Consider the following 25,039-nt stretch of genomic DNA (forward strand, 5'->3'; position numbering starts at 1 on the left):
TGAGTCTCCACAGAGAGAGGCATTTAAATTCCAGAGGTTGGAAACCTTAAATTGCTCCTGTGCTGAAACCTGCACAATGAGGCTGGGTTTGTGGGTGCATGTATTCCTGAACATAAGCAATAATCAATCACAATTAGAAGCAAATTTAGATATTTCTGAGAATGTCTGCTGAGGCTTTTTTGGTTCTGATTGTGTACAAGAAAAATGCTGAGAAATCAAATGGATTATACATACAAACTGCTCGAAAATATTTTATGTTTGTTTATAACTTATGCAGGTGATTTTTGCGTATATATGCAATTGATTTTATTCTGTTGATTATGGCAAAAAATGATGCATTATTGTATTCAGCTATGTAGAGTGATTATTGCTTTACAGGTTCTAGTGATCACTGCAGAATTATGTGTCAGTGGGTATACATTTAAATTTATTTTTTTTTAAATAGGCTTACCCTGCTCCTTGAGAATTGTGGGTCCTGAATGCAATACAGTATATAAAATTTTAACATTGCAGCAATATGTATTATATTGTTTCATGCTGAAGCTTCTCAAAGAAGAAAATCTGAGTAGTCATCTGCTATCAGATTCACATTGTATTTTGAAAACGCAGTCAATAGGCTATTGTATGTGATACCAGAGGAACTGTATGCAGTGCAAGAAGTAAAAATACCACATAAATACTCAAAGATTAAAAAGGATTTGGATAAAAATATGAAATTATCAGAGAAGATGATGTAGATGTCATAGAATCATAGAATGATTTGGGTTGGAAAGGACCCTAAAGGCCATCTTGTTCCAACTTCCCTGCTGTTAGTAGGGACTTTCCATCAGACCAGGTTTCTCAGAGCCCCAGCCAGGCTGGCCTTGGACACATCTGTCATTGTCATTTGTATTTTTTTTTTTTTGGCACTAAGTTTCAAATACTGTGTTTGCAAAAATGGGGAGGAAACTTCAGGAACTGGCCTCTGCTCCTTCCTAATTCCCCTAATCTCCCTTATACATATAGGGGGGGTCTTTTGTTTATTTTCACTTTTTGCATTGAGAGGAATAGTGTTGGATTTACTAAGGGGGAATGAAGATCATATAAAGACCACATAAATTACCTATAAACCTAGAAAAAATAATTATTTTTTTTCAAGACATTATCACCCAGAGCAAATACATGGAATTAAAGGATGGGAAATTTGGGTGGATGTCAAAAAGCCTTCAACAACATGAGAAGACCCAGTGTCTAATAATTGATTTTGACAGGTGTGCTGCAAAGATCATATAGGCAAGAGATTCCAAACTGTTTGTCATTTTCTTTTGCAATTTTTGCACAAAAGAGAAGAAAAATGCTAAAGTGGGAAATTTATATGTGTTTTAAGGTTATGCAGGAAGTTACCAGAGCCCCAGTTTTAAAGATTCCAGAGCTGTGAAATGAAATGTTACAAGATTTATGAAGGGTTGGAGTTCAGTGAATGTGCATTTTAAGAAATGACTTGCATTTTAATGCAATGTATTACACTTGAGAGGCAATAGTTTGGTTATCCTTTCTGAACAGTGACTTTGACTGTGTGTGACTGTCAAAGAGAGTCATTATATCAAAGAAATTATAATTCAACTCTGTAGATTGATATGATAGCCTCCAATATATGCTGTGCTTCTAAAGGCAATAGGACCAGCAGTGAGTGGCATGCAAAATGGTAATTACTTGTGGGAAATAGCTTCATGGTTTCAACTCACAGTTCAAAGGGCTTTTTTTTTTTTTCAGGAAGAGAATTCTTACTTCAGATCCTATCCTGGACCTCAAGGCTACCCTACTTACAAAAAATTCGTGTCCATTCTATTGTACACGTTGTGAGAAATCATTTAACATATGTTGGAGCAGCCATTAGTAATTTCCATTATCTTTGTAAATATTGTGAGTTTATTTCTTGGTTTTCCTGGCTTGTGAAATTCCTGACTACTTTCTTTGCCTGCTTGTTTCAGTGGTTAATGTTGATTTACTAAATTTAGTCTTAAGATCAAGTTAAGACCTTTTCTCTTTTTTTTCTTTAAAAAAAAAAAAAGGAATTCCATAAAAAAAAAAATTTCCCTCTGTTAATGCTGTTATCATCCAGGCAACTTAGCTTGTTTAATTCTGAACACCAACCATTTGAACACCAACCATTTCAGCTTTCTGATTAGACACCTTCAGCTGGATGGGTATGAAAATATGAACATTGGTAAGAAGATCTTCCCATTGACACCTCTATTTGCAAAAAGCTGTTCTCCAAGCCGTCGGCGAGCACACAAATCTGTCACAGTGATATCCCCTGTAAAATAGCAGAGTAGCAAAATGGTACATACAAGATTAAACAAAACACTACTTGAAATTCTAATATGTCTTCATAGTTCTGAGGTTTTGTTTATTCATTCAGACTTATTCTTTGTATAGCAAACTCCCGCTGGGGCTTTTTTACCTTCTGCATCAAGGAGTTGAAGGAAAATCCTACAACTATAGAACAAAACCAGGCTTAGTTCATATGTTAATGAGTCAGGATAATTGCAGCTTTCCCTGGGTAATCTTGATGTCAATTATTCATGAATGGTTGACAGCAGACATGACATTTCCAACTGTCAGCTTTTAGTAGTTTTGTTTACAAGTACGAAATCCTTAAGGATGAAACTTTAGATAGGAGTTAAAAATTGGGAATTTTTTTTTCCCAGGAAAGTTGGAAAAACAGGAAAAGAAAAAAAAAATGGAAATACAGTGAATTTTCCTGCACATAAATTGCAGAAAAAGAGCCTGTTTCTGCCAATAATGTTCACAGTATTGTTGGAATGAAGCTGTTGTTCAGGTATGCACTGAGCCCCAAAATCTGTGCTGAGCCCGAATAACAATACCATCTAGCTTCATGGCACATAGATAGATGGTGCTACCCCATTAGAAGGGGGAAGAACCATGGTTTGCTTCCCATCCTTTCACAGCTTTGTTTCCAGCTAATGCAGTAACTCCTATTGCCTGTAGCACATCTGAGGAATACCACCAGGATCCTGCTTCAGTTTTGCCCTTTGCTTCATATCCCTTTGTACTTTCAAAGCAACAGCAATGGTAAGGATATCCTCGACTTCCCCCTTTGTGAAATTAGGCCCCCCTAACTTAAAAAGAGGCATAGAAGTGAAGCACTAACTTTTCAACCTGCAGTAGGTTCTCTCACTAAAAGTCAGATTTTACCCACTAAATTCCCATGTATCTTCAAGTGTATTTGAAACAGTCTCTTCATAGAATCATTGAATCATGCAATACCAGATTGGAAGGACCTCTCAAAGGCCATCCTGTCCCAACTTTCCTTCAAAAGCAGAGTCTAGAAGATGGCCCAGCACCCTGTCCAGCAGAATCCTCTGTGTGCTGCACCTCTGGCAGTGTCCACCCTGGTACAGGGTGTAGCCCTGCCCTGTGGACCTTGTCAACAGAGGTTGAGCCTGAGTCTCTTCTTATACCAGGGAAGAAATCACAATGTTTTTAAATTATAGCACCCTCATTGAAATCAATTGAGAAGAGTACAGTAGGGAAAGACATTTAAGTGCCTAAAGATGCAGATAGTTACTTAGTGAGGTTTTTCAAAAGATTCTATGCACCTGACTCACATTATGAAAAGTTTAAGGAGTCTCAGTCCATTAATAAGCTATTTTAGTTCTTCAGTCTTTATACTAATTTTGAGATAATGACTGTTTTAGAAAGTCATTGAGCCAGATTGAACATTTACATTTTTTTCTAATGGAATTATTTTTCATTTAAATACACATATTTCTTAGCACAACATTTCAGATATTTTAATTCTTTCTCTTTTTTCCCTAAAAAAAGGAAAAATCATAATGGAAGAACTGAGGTTTAAGATTTATTAGGGTTTCTTGAACAATTAAAGTTGATTTTTAGAGTGCTTCAAAATTCAATGTGTAGCATGGTTTTTCCAGAAATCTAGTCTCAAATAAAGTGCAGCACCTTAGATGTGGACCCAATTCTCCATCTTCTTGTTGGCCATCTCCCCTTATTAACTATAATTCTGCAGTTTGCCCTCATTATTCACTCAGCTAATAATTCGTGGTTCACAAACTCTGGTAGCTTGTATTAATGCTGGTCCCTCTGGACTCATGCTCCTTTTACAGTTTCACGACATGTTAATTTTCCATTTCATTATTTAATTGACAAATTTCAGTTGTTATATTGAAAACAGATGTGTGGAATTAACCAAAAGTAATGCTATTTTAGTACTTTTACATTGTCACCTTGCCCATGTTCATACAATCTTATATGGCATGATTATCATCAGTCCTTCAACAAAAATATGTTATTTTTGAATTGTCTTTTTTTTTTTCCATTAAAAGATGCTGGAGATTTGGGGATCTGATTTATAGGGGAGTTTTCAGTATAAATACTTACATAGAAAAACATGGTTCATGGGAATTTTTACTAGACAATAGGTTGCAGATAGCAACAAAAATTTTAAGTCTTTTAAATTAAAATAACTCAGATGGACTGTACAGTAAAATAATTTTAAAATATCTATTCCAAAGCCTCTGAACCGCAGACAGACTTCTTTCTTTTAATGACCTCTGGTTTTATACAAAAGCATTTTCTTATAGGAAATGTGCCTGCAATGTGTATCCACATCCAACCTTAAAGACCTTCTTGTGTTAATAGAACAAACAGCATGAAAATTAAAAATGAATCATGGCATAGATGGGTTAAATGTATGTCTCTCAGCACTCCCTTACTGTTTTTGCATGAGTATGGAGGTGTTTATAGTCTCAGCTTTCATGATGATTTGCCTTTTGAAAACAGAAGGGGAAAGAGGATGAGAAGGGGCCTCATGTGGGTCTTTCAGATTCTGAAAACATTTGTGTCTCAGGTGGATGTTGTGATGTAGTGCAACTTAAACACCATTGCCAGTGACACTAAGACAGGGTTTTTATGAAATCTCAATTAAAATGCAGAAGGAAACACCATTCCATCTTAGAAAACTCAAACTATCTTCATGTTGATAAAACAAACTGCTTTCCTTGACTTCTGGTATTGATTGAGTGACTTCTAAACCACTTGATAGTCTAAAAGTATTTCAAATAAAGGGCAAACATGACCTTTTGCCATGATTATGTTCCCTAGGTAGTTATTTCTGTTTGCATGCACAGACAAGCAGATACTGTACTGACTTTTAAAAATGTTCTATAGATGCTGAATGAAGGGTGAAGTTTCCTATTCTAAATTAGATGATAATATTAAAAGCATCCCAAAAGACAACTGAGAAACAAAAATTATACTTGGCAAAGTTTCATGTTTCAAATATAAAACAAAGAAAAATGGTATGAAAAATAGTCCAAGGAAAACTATTTATTTTAATTTTGAATTTTGAGAAAATCATCTGTGATTAATCCTGACATATGAACACCTACCATCAGCTTCTTCTAACTGGGAAAAAAATTTGCTTTCTTTCACAAGATTCCCCATTCTTTAAATAAAGTGATATTACTGGTATCCAATAGCAAATTATGTAAACTATTCAAGAACCACTTGTTTATAAGATTTTACAATTTCTCTTTAACAATGATGGAGTACTAGTGCACAATAACTCCCTTTTGTTGGATTACTGCACTGTCATGTATCTGTTTTATATTTCTAATATACAAATACCAGAAATTCCTAAATTTTTTACAGAATTTCAGTTCAAGAATAAGGTACCACAGAAAATTTCTAAAGCTGATTTCTGTTTCAGTCTTTACCTTTTATTATATAGAGTGTCTTTAAGACAGGAATGTCTTTCAACAAGAGCCTACAGTGACCCCCGTGAATAAAACACTTCTGGTACAGTAGTACACAGTACTTCTCAAATTTGTTCATAGTTCAAACAAAGGTCATTAAATAAATATATGTGGATTCTGACAGTTTCTTTATTAACACTTGTTTTCTCATCATGTCCATAACAACGGTCAGGTTATTATTTATGAACAAGTAAATTATTGCACAGGAGTTGAATGTGCTCAGTTGTTACAGTGTCCAGAAGAAAGGGTCAACCTTCTCTTCCAGGCTCTTAAATTAAAAGATAAAAATAGGTAAATCTAACACTATTTTAAGAAGAAGAAGAAGTACATTTTGCAAATCAACAATCAAAATCCATGGAATTATGGATTTCTTAATAGATTTCCTGGATTTGTTTACTTTATGCATTCTGTGTCCTTTATTCTGAAAAATTAGAGTATTTTCCCAGAAAATGTCAAATTAATCATTTGTTTTAACCACAGCTAAGGGATGACATGAACAATGGTTGTGCACTTAGCAAGGCAGGTTGCAATCCGAAATATATGTGTCACAAAATAATAAAAATAACATAACACATAACATAACTTATATATTATCATTTATATAACACAATACCATTAATATAATATCATTAATATGTGAATTGTAGAGAGAAAAAGCCATATGCCAGAATCTGGCACCCTTCAACTCTGCGTACGAAAAGCCTGACTGTGAACACGTACATGACATGTAGATAAATGCATCCCTTTGGAAGAGAAGGCTGTAGGGACAGTCCCTGTTTATCTTACACATGGGTCAAGCAAAACCCACACTGAGGCTGTCAGTGAACTTAGATTCATGATTCAGTCAGATTTTTTTCTGTATTTTCTGTCAAAGCTCCTGTTTCAGTAAAACACTTAGCCACTGGTGTCTCTTGTTCCAACCCATTTCTATTCTCCACTGTTCACATTTTAATGCATACTTTTGTGACTCCTGTAGGAAATTTGGCTGTATTTATCTGCTAAGGCTTTTTTTCTGGAATGACAATGAAGTAAATGAGGAAATTAACATGTTTGTTATCCCATATCAATCCCATTCATGACCTTTAAAGTGTGTAATAGCCCTTGCTGAGTAAATATTGCTGCTGTCCCTGTTCTGCCACACTGCCAGCTAACCCTGCAGATCACCTCTCATATTCTCTAGTAAGGAGACATCCCTTTGCCATGGGTTTGCAAAGAACATCTAATCATTACTTCAGATTTGAAATCAATTCTCCAAGAATAGCATTTATGTTAGAGTATGCAGTAATTTTGTATTTTATTGTATCATTATATATTATTATATATCTATACTATATAATTATTAATTATATGCTATGTTATGCTATTATAGATAAAATCTGTCATAATCATAAAAATTTAAAAGTTAACAGCAAGATAGCTATTAAACCACAAAGTGGACTATAATTCCCCTGGTTTAGTTCAAGCATATTCTTATTTACTATTTCTTTTTGCAACTTCAGGGGGCTGCAAGATGTCAGAGAAGCAAGATATAAAAAAATTATACTTGTCACCGATATAGAGTTATAAATTATAATTTACTCATTTACCAAAATGAACCAATTTCTTTTTATGATTCCTAAAATATCAGATCCCTACTTACTAATATATGATTCAAAGTTATTTAGTGGATGTTGCTTGTGTGTACCTACCCTTGGGTATCTTGGAAGTGGATGCCATAACACTTTGGCTCTTTGAAGTGACTGAGGCATTTTGATGCCTAGCTTGGAAGTGGAAATGCTTTCTGCTAGCACCTGTTCCTAGAGGAATTTGATAATTGGGTGTTCTTGGAGTTTCCTTCTTTCATTGAATTCACCGACTTGTTTGTCTGAGGCAAAAGATGTGGATAAACTTAGGACATGTATCACACTGTGTTCCCAGTGCTTCTGGGTGCAGAAATCCATGTAAATGTTGGATTTACTGCCCCAGAGCTAAATTTCCAATAGGATTGAGACTTCTGTTCATACAGTGTGCTTTCCAGAAGAACTATTAAAAACAAAAAAGCAAAACGTCTTTACCAGTTCTGTTAAATCAATGACAAAACTCCCATTCATTTCAGAATAAATTGCTAACCTTCAGTGACCCCACAATAGCTGGAATTGTCTGCAAGCTGAAAGATTTTCTAATAGGCTACTTAAGGCCTACCATATCAGGTCTTAATGTGCCACTATACATAAAAGCCCCATTTTAAAGCCTATAATGATATGTTTATTCAAATTTCAGCAGTAGGTCAAGGAAATTAATCAGCATTTCATAAAGCCTGTGCATTATGTGCACTGTTAAATGTCAGAAAATTTAAGAAGATCTTAGTTATTATCTCTACTGGTTGCTTTAGATATACATGATAAGCATTTAAATAATATTTAAATGCTAATTTAAAAATTCCAAATAATTTTTTTAAAACCAAAAAAGAAGTGAAAAAAACTACAAATGAAATCTGGTTTCACACAACAGCATCTAATAGAAAACTAGGCCTAAGCCATCATTTTAATCTCAAATAGAAAGTAAATTTATCCTTTGGTTTTGATTGCAGGCTTTAAAAATTCCTTTCTCGTTTCATCTTTAGTCCATTACAGGATACTAGAGTTGCAACACATCACTTTTTTTCCCCCTGGTTCTCACTTTGCCATTTCACTTCCTGCACTTCCTTTATTCTTTGGTTTTGCCTCCCTCTCATACTCTCATACTCTCACATCTTCCTCCTTTTTTTTATCCTTCTCTCAGTGTTGTTTTCTCTATTTTTGCAGCATGTGAGTATTTTACACCTTCAAAGTAGCTCTCCTGTGATGAGTCTTAGACATGGTACAATGTTGAGCTCTTTCCAGTAGTTTTCCTTGTTATGCTTGTTCTCTTTTATGTCTACGCTTCTTTGCAGCTCCCCTTCATGATCACTTAAGCCCATGCTATATATTTTGCCAAGGAAATCAATAAGGCCAAGGAAAACTTTGTATGTTAGTTCTCCTGTACTTTTGCTGTCAGGAGTTCACATTAAAGAACCATTTTTTTTTAAAGTCGTAATTACTGAGTGGTGAGTACAGAACAAATAAACAGTTTTTGTGAATTTCTTCATTAATTATACTTTGAAATTAAATTCTAAGATTATTGCTCTCTAAAACTTACATTTCTTTGCCAGTGAAAAGCATTTTAGAGATAGCAGCTGTAGTAGCTCCACCTTTGGTGCCCTGGGCTGCAGTAGGATGATGATGGAAACTTTGACTGATGCAAAACAGGGCTGTTTTTATTCCTTACACGGACTTTTTCATGCTTCTCTGTACCCAGAGCTGTGCTAGTGGAATTATGTAGGGAGATGGATCATGGGCCTGGTTTTCACATCTGCATGGAAAAAATAAATCAGTCTGAGCATATTCTTGATCAAGTTTAAGATGAAGTAACTGGGCTGTTGGTTTTGGCAAATATTAGGGATGGAGCAGTGTACCTGGGGACAGGGGAGAGAAGAAGACAGATACCCTTCTAAGCAGGTACCCACCTTTAAATTTAACATAACCACTAAACCTCAATATTAGGAATGACAACATATTACAGAGCCATAAAATTGCAGTATTGCCATGGCATCATTTATACTCACATATGAAATGTCCTAATTAACATAATTAATCTACTTAATATAGCCAACAGTATTGAGAATGTGAGAGAATTGAGCAACCGAAGCAGAATCTTGTTTTGCAGCTGTGTACGTCCCCTTGGTGTAGGGCAGTGAAGGAATTAACCACCCTCACACAGCTCAGCTGAGGGACACCACTTCCTAAAACACCTGCCATTGCCTGTGGCTGACTTAGGATTTACTCCTGTTTAAATTCACTGAGTGGTCGCATGGATTATTTGAAGTTTGTGCTTATGTGTAAGCAAGCTGCTCCTTGCACCTGGCTTTTTGAAGTTTGGACTATAAAGTTTTTAGTACCAAGCTTACAAAATTTATTGCTTAAAAGTTCCTCCAAAAAGTGAAAAGTATTATTTCACCATACCATGTAGTTATTTTAAAAACATTTGTAAGGCTTTCACTTAAATTGAGTAAGTGCTTGTCCTCACATGGTATTTGGTTAAATATCCAGCATAAACAGAACAGACAATTGGGGATACAAGCACCATAAAGTCACCACAGGACAACTTCCTCCATTATAAATCATCTGGAGTAGATGTTTTATTTGACTTTTGTGGTTACTATGTGACTTTGCACTTCATCAGTAAAATAGATTATGTACTCCAAACTTTCCTGGCTCTGGAAGTGGAATAATGGTATGTGTTGACTAGAACCATGCCCATGCATCACAAAAGGAACCTTACTAGAAGAGTTTTCACTGCACTGCAGCACAAGTCCCTCTGCTCTGACACCAGCTCTCTGGGGAGGTAAGCCAAATCAAGGCAAAATAATTTCCCAGATGAGTAGAGACCAAAAATGCTGAAATGTCAGTAGTATTATAATCCAAATTGAAGTAATTGTTGATTCCTATGTTTTTTCCTTTACTGTTGCATACAGCATAATCAAAATTTATTCAACTGATGTCTCATCATGCAAGAAACTTTAGTGGCTGGAGCACATCTGAAGCAGCCCTTTGTATGTGCAACAGACCTGAAAGGTCTTTTCTATCATCACTCACACTCCTCTGCCATTACCTGACAGGTGTTTTGATGGACAAGCACAATAGCTCATAAGACATTTGACCAGACTAAAACATCTGTCTTGTGTCTGTGTGGATTGCAGTGCTCACAGAAAGCCTGAAGGGCCACAGTCCAACTCAAGGTTGTAACACTTGCTTTTCTGAGGTAGAAATGGCAGCATAACATGAAGCAAACTTGAATGAGCTGTGAAATTACAGAAGCTGTTCAGTTTAGGTCTCGTGATTTTAAAATTCCTCTTGGATCAGATACCAAGTATGCCAAAAAAATTTAGGAATTTCTGCATTAGAGAGTTGCTTAAAAAATAGAATGTCTGTTACGATACTAACAATGTAATGCTATTATAATATTTATTGAGTCTATGTGACAAATCAGCATAGTTCCAGAAAAGAGGATTGAGAATTAATTTGGGGTTTTTATTTTCCCCACCTAAAACCTCACCCTCTTTTTCTAATCAATTTAAAATTAACCTGCAGTGAATTTTTATTTTATACTAGCTACTCGCCTGTACAAATCTGAAAAGGAAAGGGGTCTGTATATATGAGACAATGAGGCATAATTCTGAACTGTGAACACTCAGCAAGATCAATTCTGCCAATTATGAAGACAAGCATATTATCCAAACTTGCAAATATTTACTGTCTCAGAGTGTTTCTGGCTGGATTATTCTATTCTAATAAGAAACATGCACATAATAAAATATTTTGTTTTCTAACTTTGCGTTGCTGCATCAGTAATGGATTAGGTTGTAACATCAAGTAAATTAGCACTAGAATTTTTTTGCAGTGACTGACACAAGAACAGCTCCAATGCAATGTTTGCTTCCTGTTATTGTCACACTGAGGCCTCTGTGCAGAGGTAAGGTTTCACACACAACTGGACACAAGTTTTAATTCTCCATTGCTGCTGTTACAAGGTGATCTAACAGCTAAAAACATCAATGCTTTAAAGGATTTCTTTGGTGATTAGAACTCTTTTCCCTAAACTTCATCAGTTTAAAGGAAGCTTAACATCTAGAGAGAGCAAGACAACTCCACATCTTCAAAGGGTGGTTTTGCAAGCCTGCATACCAAACAGAAAACCTATCCCTGGAATAGATAACCTTGGAGAAAAAAAGCTGTGCCTGATTTACCTGTCAAGTAGGTCAAGACAACAGCTAGGAAGCCACAGTTCTTTCATGGTACTGGAAATTCTTTTTCAAATTAATCTCAAGTCAAGCATGAGTCACAGTTTCATTTATATTAAAATAAATTGCTGCATTATTCAGCTTGAAAACAGGAGATTCAGTATGTGTTTGTGTGTGTGTGTGTATGTATACATAGTTTTTTAAATATGTGAGTATCTTAACTCATGGTGAAAATACGAATGCTGGTGCATATAGGGAGGCAAAAACATTAACTTCTAGAGTTTCTTTTCCTCCATGTTCCAGATAAGCACTTGTCTTTGAGGGTATAGAGTTTTCTTTGCAAGCTTTCTGAATATGTTGTTTGATATACATAAAAAGCTGTTTCTTTATCAGAATAAACAGACTGCTTGTATACTGGGCAGAAAGAACCTGAGTTGCTGGCCCTCTGTAAATAATTCAAGGTGTTGACCTCTTTACTTGTCCTTTTGCTCAAGAAAAGTTTCACTTTTTTTTATCCCTTTCTGGTTCTTTTATTTAAATTTCCTTTTGGTTTTTTTTCTGTTCAGTGCTACCTCTGTGTTCTGGCTGGAATACGAGGACAAGAGAGGACCTACTCTGAGGCTAGTAGTAAATTAACATTTTTGTTAGCTAAATTGGCATAGACAAGACTAAGGAGAAATGTCAGACCCACTAATACAGATCAAGGATCAGGTATAGCCTTTTTTTTTCTATATGTAGTTGTGTGGAACATTAAATGCAAACATGTTTATAGAATTTGTACAAAGTAATATTTAAACATAGTTCCAAGGTAAAATTGCAGCTACTAAATTGGTTCTTAAACTGCAATGTGAGTTTTCATGTAACATTTCAAGATGCCAAAGGTGCTAAGATGTGAGCCACACTTTGTTCTCTGGCTCTCTAAGCCCACCCAGTACAGCAGTGGCAGCAGCAAGTGGCCACACAGGAATTCTCTGTGGTGATCAGGGGTAGGACTCGAGAAAACAGCATGAAGTTGTGTCAGGAGAGGTTTAGGCTGGATATCAGGAAAAGGTTCTTCACACAGAGGGTTGCTGAGCACTAGAATTGGCTCCCCAGGAAAGGGGACAGAACACTGAGTTGAAGAAATGGGACAACACTCTCAGGCCTGTGGTGTGGCTGTGGGATGTCCTGTGCTGGACCAGGAGTTGGACTCGATGATCCTTCTGTGTCCCTTACTACTCAGGAGGTTGGATGATTCTATGACCTATGGGAATCATCACTGCTTGTGGTAAACTTGTAAGCCAAGTCCCATACTGTTTTTCCAGAAATCACTCATGTGGCCCTAATTCCAGAAGGCTAAAGATAAATCTTGGGTTGTGTTATTCTCCACAGTGTAGATCTAACTAGGGGAAAAAATGTTACAGTCAAACAAACAAACAAACAAACAAATAAAAAAAACCAAAACAAAACAAAAAAAACAAGCAGGGAAAAAAGAATAAACAAGCACAAAACACACACAATGTAACTGGGGAAGAAGGGCCTTGTTTTTCAGTCTTGAGCAGGAATTTTTAACCTCCATTTGTGAGAAAGAAAAAATAGCGGTGAGATCAGTGGCTGGGAGCAGCGCCCCTCCTTTTCTTCCTGCCTCCCTCAGGCCAGCCCAGGAGTGACAGGGGTGAGCAGAGCACTCCTGAAATCCCCAAATCCCCTGTAGGATGCCAAGGGTCCTGCTCCCTCAGCATGGCAGGATGCCTCTGAACTGGTTTTTCACTGTGCCTGACAACTCTTTCCAGCAGAGCAAGTGAATATATTCTGTAACATTTTTTTTTCCCCCTAAGGATATCCTTTCTTTTTTGTTAATATTCGGTATGTATTTGATCTTCTTGCCTTCACAAGACAATCAAACATGGCTTGTCAGCAGTTTATTAGCAAGAGAGAAAGAGGAAGGGCAGAAAGGGGTTATATGCATGAGGAAAATGTCAGGTTTAGATAAAAAATTATGAGGTTTGATGCTTTGACAGAGTTAAACTCAATGTTTTAAAATCAAAGCTTTCTGTAATCAAACCATGAAGCTGAACTGATAATCATGCAAACCATTGTTTTGCTTGAACCAGAAGTAAATTGTCATTTCAATGCTTTTCTGAATGCTGAAAGAATTGAACCAAAACAGATTTTTGGTTGCAAGCTAAACACTACAAATAAAAATATACAAGTCCCTAGCAGGGACTTATTTAGTATGAGCCTTATTTGCACTTGATAGGAGCTTCAAAGCAAAGTCATGTCACAGCCTATTCCCCTGCCTCCCCTCCCTCCCACTCGACTTGCAGGCACAAACAGCACAAACTCTCTCTCCAGCCTCATGGCATTGCCCTTCTTTACTCTGTGCTGGGCCTGCAGCGAGAGGAGGGAGGGAGTCTCTATCCTTAGAGATGTTCAAAAGCACTTGGACATGGTGATCATACACCAGTGGGGAGAGGAGTGGGCTAGGTGGTGTCCAGAGGTCCCTTCCAGCCTGAGTCAGTCTGGGCTTCTCTCTCAAAAGGCCTACTGCTCCTTGAGATGAGTTAAAAATTCCACCTCTACAGGAATATTGGCCTGCATAGAGAACTCCACATGGGGAGTGAGGGAGAAAATGTCAGAAGCACAGACTCTGCTTTCCAGCTGCAGGATTGATAATGGCTTCTCACATCTATTTCAATGTATGCAATAGAAAGGGCTTACTAGTCATTGCAGCAGGAGGTTTGATTGTAGAATGATTTAAAAGTCTGATCTTGACATATAACTCTAATAAAATCAGTGGAGATATACAGCTCTGACAGTAATGTGTAAAAAGTGGCTGACTGTCTCATTTTAAAATACTGATTTGTATTAGTTTTACTTCATTGGTTTCAAGAAGCTTTTCTAGATTTATATTGATGCAAGCAAGATTAGAAGCAAACTCAACATCTGCAACTTTTATATTTATTATTAAGAAATCTCTGATTCTCAGACTGATCCACTACTGCTCCAAGCAACCCAGTTCTTTTCTCTTCCCAGTCCAGTAGCAGAAAATACACCTGTTTTGGTAAATTGCAGTGAATATATTTTTTTCACTTTTAATGCTGTTTAATAGAAATCTGACCCTCTTAGCCTTATACCTTGTCTTCTCCCTGCAGCATAAGCATGCCATCACCTCTAATTTCTGTAATTCCAGATTCCAGGAGTCCACATATAAGGATGAGCAGAAATCTGATGCTTGGCAGCTGGAAAGCATGCCAAGGTTCAGTGCTGCAAAGGCAAAATAATTTTTCTTACTTATTTTGAGTGGTATGAGTAACTTCTTCACTCCCACAAATGATATAGGAGTAAATCTAGAAGTATTAATCTTCCCAGTCTCTCTCTGACTACTGTGCAGCCACAGCCCTCCTTCACCCCTGCACTGAGTTCCTTAGAGCTGCTCAGAAGCACAAGGGGGATGCTCTTTCTGTTAGGTTGCCAAGTGTTTCAATAAAAGAAGTGAAATCTTCTTTCAGTGTTGCTAAGATTAATTTTATCTTTAAGAAATTTCCCAACAATTCCTAAATACAAATATTTTCTGGCCATTTTCTTCCTTTACACAAAGGACTAGAAAAGCAAACTTCAATCATGTATGTAATAGATCATGTATGTAATCCTCAGATCCCCGAGTGTGTGTTGTATTTTTCTTCATGGCAAAAATCAGATCAAGAGAGGAAAAATAGCATTTTACAAAAAATAAATGAGTTTAAAATAATGAGTCATAAAATACTGAAGACTGTGCAATTCCTTTTTTTTCTTTTTTTTTTAGAAATTAAAACTGATTGAAGTTATTAAAAGATTGTTTATTATATTAGCATATCCATTTCTTGTTAAATCTGTTGTACAGGGAAATCATGGAGAGAGGGGATGGGGAAGGAAGGAAGGAAGGAAGGAAGGAAGGAAGGAAGGAAGGAAGGAAGGAAGGAAGGAAGGAAGGAAGGAAGGAAGGAAGGAAGGAAGGAAGGAAGGAAGGAAGGAAGGAAGGAAGGAAGGAAGGAAGGAAGGAAGGAAGGAAGGAAGGAAGGAAGGAAGGAAGGAAGGAAGGAAGGAAGGAAGGAAGGAAGGAAGGAAGGAAGGAAGGAAGGAAGGAAGGAAGGAAGGAAGGAAGGAAGGAAGGAAGGAAGGAAGGAAGGAAGGAAGGAAGGAAGGAAGGAAGGAAGGAAGAGAAAGAAAGAAAGAAAGAAAGAAAGAAAGAAAGAAAGAAAGAAAGAAAGAAAGAAAGAAAGAAAGAAAGAAAGAAAGAAAGAAAGAAAGCTAACTGAATTTTCAGTATTACAATTTGGAAAATACTAACTAACGTGCAGGCATGGGGACGTATTTTGGCATATGTTTTGAGCCAATTCTATGGCTTCAGCACAAAGAATCACTGTGACTGGAGGTGAAAACATTCCCTGTCTTTGTATAAAGAGAAGCGATATTCCCCTATCTACAGATAACTTAAAAGTTATGACTGACTTATAAACAGCGCAAGTGCATGAAACCCAACAAAGTATATTGTATTAGGAAAATCGAATTTAGTTTTCTGCATAAATGAATAACAAAACAAAATATTCAAGATGACTAAACTTTAAAATCAACAAATAAAACATGCGGAATTGGTATGCGACAATGTTTGGATCAAAATGATAATTTAGTAAACATAGATAATTCACTGAATTACTTGATTATTTGATTAGATTTGATATAATAAGAGCCCAGACTAGACCCACGGATCTGAATTACTGATAACTAGCTTGAGCAGCTTTGTCTCACGTATGGACTGTCAATGTGTCTCTCAACTCATTTCACACTTGACCTCCTGGAGGGCAGTGGAGCTGTGCACAAACCTACGCTGTGCTTTCTGCTCCTGAACTTTGTTAAAAAGGAAAAAACTGCACCAGAACATCTATATTGAAGTAGTAAGCAAATAGAAAACCCTCATGTCTGAAAGTCTTTAAAAAACAGAAAGGAAGGAAATAAATTCATGATTTGAAAGCTCTGCCCACATAAAGAGTTATAGTGCCTCTTAAGTGTAGCACTCTGATGCATTAATAGTTGGGGCAGGAGTTCAGTTTAACTATTGCTGCAGCACAAGGTACACAATTATATTCTTCAGCGTTGACATTTTCACCTTGATAAGCATAATAATGCCATGCAGATGCAGACTAAAACCCATAATTTCAGCACTCTGCTTCTACTCACGGTGATTATAATAAGGCGCAGCATTGAAGCATGCACAATCCTACATTTAATTGTCAGCATAGCCCTTCATTTAAACAAGAAGTTAGTTAACAGGATGCCTGCTCCAAGGAGTGTGGGAGGCATTGCAAATAGCTGGGGCTAAACAGAGGAAGTTAAATGTGCCAGCAAAATGTGCAAAAAGCTGGTGAGGGCCTAAATTCACCTCTAGTTTCTCTGTGGGTTTTGATGCAAATTAAAAATAAAATGTGATATGTTTATATTTGCAAGAAAAAAACTGGTGGTTTTTTTTTTTTCTTCTTCCTTCCTTTGTTTTTTTTAAATGAGGGAAAGTTTCCCTGCTGTTAACTCTACATCATTAGGAAGCAGCAAGCCATATGATGATATTTAAAGACAGATTCTTGTACATATAGAAATACCCAAATATAATAAACAAATATAATAAACCCTTTTCTTAGTTTGAAAGTGAATGTATAATATTAAAAGAAAGTCTATGTAAATTAAGCAAAACAAGAATACTATGCATTTCATTTTGTTTACTAAGTCCCTTTCTGTGAGAAAGAGAAAAACAACATATAGTAACTAGAAAAATTATTTAAATTGGGAAAATAACCATACACGTACATGTGTACATGTACTTTATTCATACATACATGTATGAATATGAATCTACTTATTGAAAAATATCTACCTTATAAAAAATTAGTACCAACAATAAAAAAATCTTGTATCTGATAGAATTTTTTGTATTTTTAACTTGTGCTCTATTGTTGCTTGATGTTTGAAGCAGCACTAATTAAAAAAAACAAAAAACCCACACCCAAAATTTGAAAAAACCAGAATAGCCTTGTTCACATTCACGACACAATTCTCTTTTGTGATGCCACAATGCCTTGGTAATGTATTTTAATTTCTTCTGATTATATGAAAAAGAGAGAAGACTCTCAAAAATGCATAATTTTTAAAGGGAAGGTGGTCTTTGCCCCGGCTCATTAAAAATGCTGTGTTATGCTTTCTAGGCATAATGAACCATCAGGCACTAGATGCACTTCATGAGGTGACATATCCAAAGAGCTGCAGAAGTTCAGCGGCTCGTGGCTTTCTAACTCCAAACGGAGGAGTTACCTTGTGATTGCCAGTGGAAAGGCAGCATATGTCACACGCTGGGCTGAGGAGCTGGTGGGAGGTCTGGACAGACATCGGGCAGACTCCAGGGCTGGCTCACAGTCAGACCACGTCTGCTCTTCACTGAAGGTAATGGCAGACCCAAACACAGCTCATGAGCATCTGGCACTAGACCTGCTGGTTTATTTTATTAGAAATTTTGGGATTTTGCTGTACTGTTTTCTAAAGTGAAAAAAAGTTTCCTCTCTGGTGTACCCAGCCAGCCTGACAAGATACCTCTGCACTGGTTTAGCAGAAAAGCTATAAATTACTGTGCTGGCTTATATATCATATAAGCCAATGCAAAACTATGATAATGTAATTAGCCCATGAGCTTGTATTAAATACAGACTTCAAAGCAACTACTGTAGCAGATTTATGCACATTTTCTGCCAATTTATTTCCAACTCTGCCTCAAACCTAACTGGATATAATACTTCAAGGTCGAATCTCTGCCTTGCATTATGCTGGATGCAATTCATAAAATTGCAATCTGTTGAGGTTTTGTTAAAATTACTTTTTTTATCTTTTATGTAAGTGAAGTGGGAACTCACCAACTTCCATTCAAATTTTCAAATCAAAAAACCAATAGGTAGATGTGGGAGGAAGGCCTTTGTAACAGATCATGGAATTCATGAGTAGTGCTGAGAGCCACTCTTCAACTACAAGCCCTACTCCAGCTCTGGGAATGCTGTGTTGCTGGCCCTGGGGAAAAGAGCAAATTTAGGGAGCTTTTCTGGAAGTGCTATACTGTGTAACACTAGATATTGTCAACAGAAGACATTTGCCATGGAAACTGGGTTGCAATGTGTTCACTCTGATGAGTTGGCTTTTGATAGGCCAAAATGCTGAGGTGGTACAAAGAACAAAGCAGCTGGATAGTGAAGAACTCCTTATGGAGAATAATATGATGTTGGTGGTAGGACTTGTAATTAATTTTAAAAATGCACTATAAATTAAGTGCTTATAATTTTGAAGTGATGTGTAGTGCAATTCAAATGTTGGGTGCTCTAAATTTACTGAGCTTTAATTAACCACTGCATTCATTAAAAAGAAAAAAAAAAGATAAAAAAGAAAGGAAAATGGTATTTATTTCATGGGAGAAAATAGTTGAATGTGTTTATATGAATCATTTAATATCTGTCAACAAATGATTACCAGGTCTCAGAAGCAAAAATCATCTAATTGGCCCTTAGCATTTAGAAGCAGTTGAGTGATTGGGAGGATTCTGTTATATAAATATTGTCACATAGTATCTTATCTTAATAACTAAATTATGTAGCATTTATATGACAAATCATATTGAAGGCAACATGCATAAACATTTATTATTCAGAACATGAGGTAAGCTGAGACAACTAATTCCCACCATAAGCAGTGCTTTTTATACAGTAATACTGATAAACTGAAGCAGTCAGGCTAAATTGCCTCTACAAGCCAACTGGCACCTCTGGAGTTGTCCTGATGTACCACAAGAGAGAGTTTCTTCAGTGATTTCATTACATCTAAATTAATTTTGCCCATATTTTGTACTCTATTATGCTCAGAATTATACAAAGACAGTGCTTACTACTTCATGTGAGGTTACCTTTCAAAACTAATGATAAAATTTATGTTGGAGGGCCAACACATATTATAGCTTTGTCCTAAAAATCTTGCTACAATTACTTTGCAGGATGCTGTTAAATCAATAAAACACCATTATCATAATGCAACAATTTTCTGTGCATTCTTCCTGTGGCTGGTCCTCTCACTTTCCTTTTAAGATTGTATCCTCCTCCTCTGCTTCACTGCTGTTGTGACCACATTTTTCTGTGCTCTAATATGGGCAAGATGAAACACTGTCCCTCAGTACAAATCTTCCTCTGTCATCTGTAATGGAGCCTAAATAATTTGTCTAGGTAATGTCATAATCTTGGTTAACTCCAAGGTAACTTGAATATATAGGAGAAGGTCATCTAGAATTTGATATGATTTTCTCAGAGTTTTCTCATAGCTGCCAGTTTGATTTTAAATACTAAGGTTGCCTTAAATACTGTTGTTTTTTTTCTTTTATATCATACTTTGTTTTGCTTCCTTTCTTCCTCTCCTACATGCAGATGAGATATTAATCTATAGAAATACAAGCCCTGTACAGAAAACTTTTTTTTCCTTTAATACTTGGGGGGCTGGGGCAGAAGCATCCTCATTGGCACTGGCATAATGCTGACAAAAATCAGATCAGTTCTAGGTTAAGGTCCCATGATGGGAGGATTCTCTTGAGCTCAGCTGATTGTGAGAGACTGTGCCATAAAAGCAACAGAAATACTAGAACTGCTAAAATGAGAGGAATGGATATAGCAGTATGTTTCTCTCCTCCACTTCTGGACAGTTTGTGCCAATGTCAGTGCAGAGCTTCAACAGTTCTGGACTTTCTATTTGAGCTAAAGCTAGAAGATGCAGCAAAATGAGAAAATTAGAAACATGCTGCTGCTGCTTTCAAAATATAGATCTTACTTGAAATGCATCTTAAATGTAAAATCCCACGAAGTTATGCTCCTGAAAAAAATCCATAACATTGCCTTCTCAAAACATTGTAAACCAAATCAAAAACGTTATTTAATAAAGAAAACCAGGTCAGATGCAATGCTGTTGCAATATGCAGGAAACTCAGTATCTTCATCCTTTTTTCACTCAGTCAGTACTGCCTGAATCCAAAAGAAATGTCTTGGACTGATTGTTCGTCATTGCCTCCCAAACCCCACTGGACTCTAGATATGCAGTTTGTAACTATCCAGAGCAGAAGGGATAAAATCAAAACCAAAGTGAGTCATGAATTTTAATTGAATTTTTTTAAGAGCATAATTTTCAACAGTGATTATTTCATGCTTTCAAATTAATTTTAATATAGCCAAGCTTATGTTTCTATTTTAACCCTCTTTATATTTTGATTATATTTGTGATTTGACAGAGATGTGGACATAGGGGATTGGATTTTTTTTTTCCTTATTAGCTTTTTAATTATTTGACTTCTGCATCAATCCATAAATGTGTCAAACTTGCTATTGAGCAAATTTAGAACACTGTTTTGTTTGGGTTTTTTTGTTTTTGTTTTTTTTTAATCTGGGTTATTTTGATAATAAGGAAAATGTTAATTCATTGTTATTGGAAGAGGACGAAGAATAAAACAAAAAACGTTTCAAATGAACGTGAAACATTTTTCCTACTGATTGAATTTTGAGTATTGTTTAACTGAGTCGTAGTCATTGTATCTACTTTCAGACGAGAGTGTGATATGGAGTATTGCTGAGAGAATGAACTCCTTGTGCAACTGCTATAGAGAGGTAATAACTTCTTTCCAATCTTTATGACAGCATCTTTAGTAGTATTATTATATACTTCTTTCTGCATATACACCATACACTTTCAGAAGTGTTACCTTCTTGAAACCTTTTCATATCAGCAGGCAGCACAGGGACAGAGAGGGACAGAGAGCAATATTCCTCTGACGGGTCTGGCTGCATTTCAACAAGTCCGTTTAATTTGCCATGTGAGTATATGGAATAATTTTTAAAATTGAGTATTTAAAGTAAGACTCAGCACATCATAAACTAGATAAGGGGGTGGGGGCGGGGGTGGGGGGGGTGGTAGAATGAGGTGATGCTTAAGGTCCCTTCCAACCCAAGCCATTCTATGAATCTGTGATATATTATTCTGCTCCCCACAGGCCAGCAGCCTCTTTCCCAGGAACCCACTAACTCTAACCCTCCCCTCCCCTCCCTTCCCCTCCTCTCTTCAGCATTTGTGTTTCTCATCACATTTTCATCTGTGTCTTTTTCCTCCTAACTTGGATGATTTCACGTCCTTGTTTTAAACTGCAGCTATAATCAAATCAGAAACTTGCCTCTGTGTTCTTTCTCTCCAATATACTTTCATTAAACTACAGCATACGGAGCTCACTCTGGGACAGAATAAGAAAGGACCTGTAAAGTGTCCTTATTTCAAGATTTGTTTTACCTTGGGAAATGCATTTTGTCTAATCTGTTGTTCTATAACCATCTCAGGATTCAGTTTTCCCCATTGTCTTCTAACTTCTCCAAACATTGCTGCTGTCTCTGTCTTAGCAGACCTCCATAGAAATAAGTGTGACTGCTCAGTTATTTCCCACATGTCATTAATTGCAGCTATTCTAAACCTTTTCAAACCTATTCTATACTTGAGCTCTTTCACCTGTTTTCCTGTTTATTGCAGCTTAATTGTTCAAAATCAGACAATTATCACAATTTCATTTCATTTTTTAGATATTAGGAAAAGCTTGCAACAGAATTAAGCTAAAATTAGATTGTAGTGACTCAATTTTTGCTTCTAGTCATTTGGGAGACTTCTCTTTTTTTTCTATTTTTCTTTTTTTTTTTTTTATAATTCATTAAGAATTAAATTATGCTTATTTGTTCACAACATCCCTCTGGCCTTTAATATCTTGAAATATATTAATTGTACTCTCACCTCCAGAGAATGAGCCCTTGTTTTATGTGAGTTTCTCCTACTATTCTCCCTGGATAGATAATGATCACTTTTTTCTGCCCATTTTTCTCTCAATACCAGTCAAGGACGCTGAATTTCGTTTTTGGAGAAGGGACTTGTGCTAAATTACTATCTCAGAAACAGAATGTGCACAGCAGAAACTGACAAATTGTGGATGGATTTGGATGAAACGGGAGTTCAAGCTTTGGCTCAATGGTTTTCCTTTAAATGAAACTAATTGTCAGATATTTTAAACCCGTATGTCAAAGGCTTTTGGCCTTTGCTTCAGTTTATTAGCTATTTAGGAAATTTGCATAAAGGCATATGATCAGACTTTAAAACAGGTTGAGGTTAAAACTGTTTGATATAAGTCCTTGTGATTCAATTCTTCAGTTTTGCAGGGGGTTTTGGTTCTCTTTTTCTTTTTAACAAACTGCACAATTTATCAGATATTGCTCAGAGATTGAGAAAGATGTTCAGGAACAAAAAAATACATGCACTCACTTCTTCCTATTTTTGTAGAATTACTTTATTAAATACTTACCATCTTGTTATGGTCAGAGCTATGAAAAGATCTTGTTCCTCACAATAGTTATTCTTGATTTTGTTTTCTTTGGGTTTTAGTTTGTTTTATTCTCCTGACTTTGCACCCTGAATGCCTTGCCTTGTCCTTTATCTTCTTGTTTGCATTTTTTTAAATCAGTTTAATTTCTCTCCAAGTTATTTTCTAAAGAATGCTGTGGATAGCACTCTTTTTTCCTATACTAAGACTTTTTAGCCTCTCAGTGTAAGCTGTCATATTAATTTACACAGAGGTGCTGCCACTCTTTTCATACTAACCAGTAGATAAAATGGTTATCATCCAGTTAGAGAGATGCTCTAACACTTGTGACCATCCTCAAATCCTCCCTGGGAGAAAAAAAAAATTCCTTATTGTCCTTTCAGAGAATGGAAAAGGGTTGCTAAACTGGCCTTGCTCCTGAGACAATGGTACCATCTAGAGCTCCCTGTGCTCAGTTTCTTGTGGGATACTTAGGGCAGAAAAGCCGTTTTAGGACCAGCCTGGCTTCTTGCTTCTTCTGGAGTTTGCCAGGAAGCCCATCCATCCCAGCTAGTCTGTTTCATCTCCAAGTCAGCCAGGCCAGTTTCACATGTTGTTGCTAGCAGGTTTTCTCTTAAGAAACTGGCAGTATATCAGCTATGAATTTGTTTCTCCAATTGTGCTGGAAGATCACTAAATTACAGTAGAGGCAGACGAGAGTCAGTCATATCTTAGACTGGCCTGGCTGTTTCTTCTATCGTGTAAGAAAACTGGCGAGGATGAATACCAGTTGTAAATTTACTGTGGCCTATCCAAGAAAAAGAAGAAAAACAAAGCTTTTTAAAAATACATCTGTTCAAAAAGGTAGGCATGTTTTAGTTTGTTAAGAACTGAAACAGAGCTGGCACTTTCTTCTTAACTTCTTACATTTTTATGCCCATACTTAAAATAATTGCTTGTTTACCTTTTATTCCTGACCTCCAAGGTAAACTACAAAAAGGCTGCTCAGATTAAAAAGTTCTGCTGCACCAGACGCATTTAAAACACAAGAAAATACTTAGATACACCCAGTTTCTGATGTAGATTTTCAGACTTAAAGCAATAATTCAGCAAAAGAGTATTACCATGTACTACAGAGAGAAATTTTATAAAGATTTTGAGTTAGCAAAGCTAACAGCACAGCATGACGTTTATGTGATCAAAATTTGTTGTACAAGATATAATGCAGCAGCAAAAATAAACAGAGGGCTGTATTCAAGTGCTTTATTTTCATATATATTGTCCAATATTTTTTCTCAGGACCAACCAGCAATCTTCTACCATTAACCCCTACATCCTGCTTCTTTTTCCTAATGCCTTCTCTTCCACCCTTCTCCTGTATTAAATCCCACAAGAAATTCTCCCTTCAGCTTTGTTGACGAGCACTCACCAGCTCTGTCTTGGAAGGAGAAGCTGCACAGGCACTCACTGTAATGCTGGGAAGGAGAACTGCAGGTAGTTAAGAGCACAAACCTGAGACATCAATTCATAGAACAAGTTATAATTGAGGTGCTACTGGCCAACTGCTATTTGGCTTTTACGCAAGGTAAGGGTCATTTTGCTTATTGCAGGTGTACCAGCTGAAAAAAGAATCCCTAAGAAAAGTACAGATTAATTAATTGTGTCTGTAAGGTTGTTTCAGAAATTTAAACTCTAAGATTTAAAATTTGTCCTGTAGGCACAGATGGAAACAATGCTGTCACTGCATTGGCAGTGGCACTGGTTGCCATTGGCAACAGATTGAGCCCAGTAATCAGACTGGACTACTAATGGCTGCAAGTACACTTTGCCTAACCAGTACTGGCAGGAGGCTTTCCTTACAGTGATAAATGTACAAGCTGTGACTTGCATTTCATTTCCAACCTTGGCAAGCTAAAAGAGTCTGTTAATGAATGAAGACATCTTTAAGCATGTGGTTGTATGCCAACAGCAGTTGGTAATCCTCCATATCCATCTTATTTCATTCCATTTACGATTCCACTTGTAATCCAGCAATAAATAAACTACTGATGCTTGGCCAGC

At 36.5% G+C, this 25,039-nt stretch overlaps 1 long non-coding RNA gene across 1 annotated transcript; it reads right to left on the reverse strand.

Moving 5' to 3' along the window:
* Nucleotides 1-1,057: 1,057 nt before the first annotated feature.
* Nucleotides 1,058-24,775, reverse strand: LOC135299938 (uncharacterized). Its single transcript, XR_010361780.1, has 3 exons — nucleotides 24,408-24,775; nucleotides 8,937-9,149; nucleotides 1,058-2,296 (listed from the first exon to the last, which is right to left on the reverse strand). It is a non-coding gene; the product is annotated as an uncharacterized LOC135299938 (long non-coding RNA).
* Nucleotides 24,776-25,039: the final 264 nt, after the last annotated feature.

Source organism: Passer domesticus, chromosome 4 (assembly GCF_036417665.1).
Source record: "Passer domesticus isolate bPasDom1 chromosome 4, bPasDom1.hap1, whole genome shotgun sequence".
NCBI classification, from domain to species: Eukaryota; Metazoa; Chordata; class Aves; order Passeriformes; family Passeridae; genus Passer; species Passer domesticus.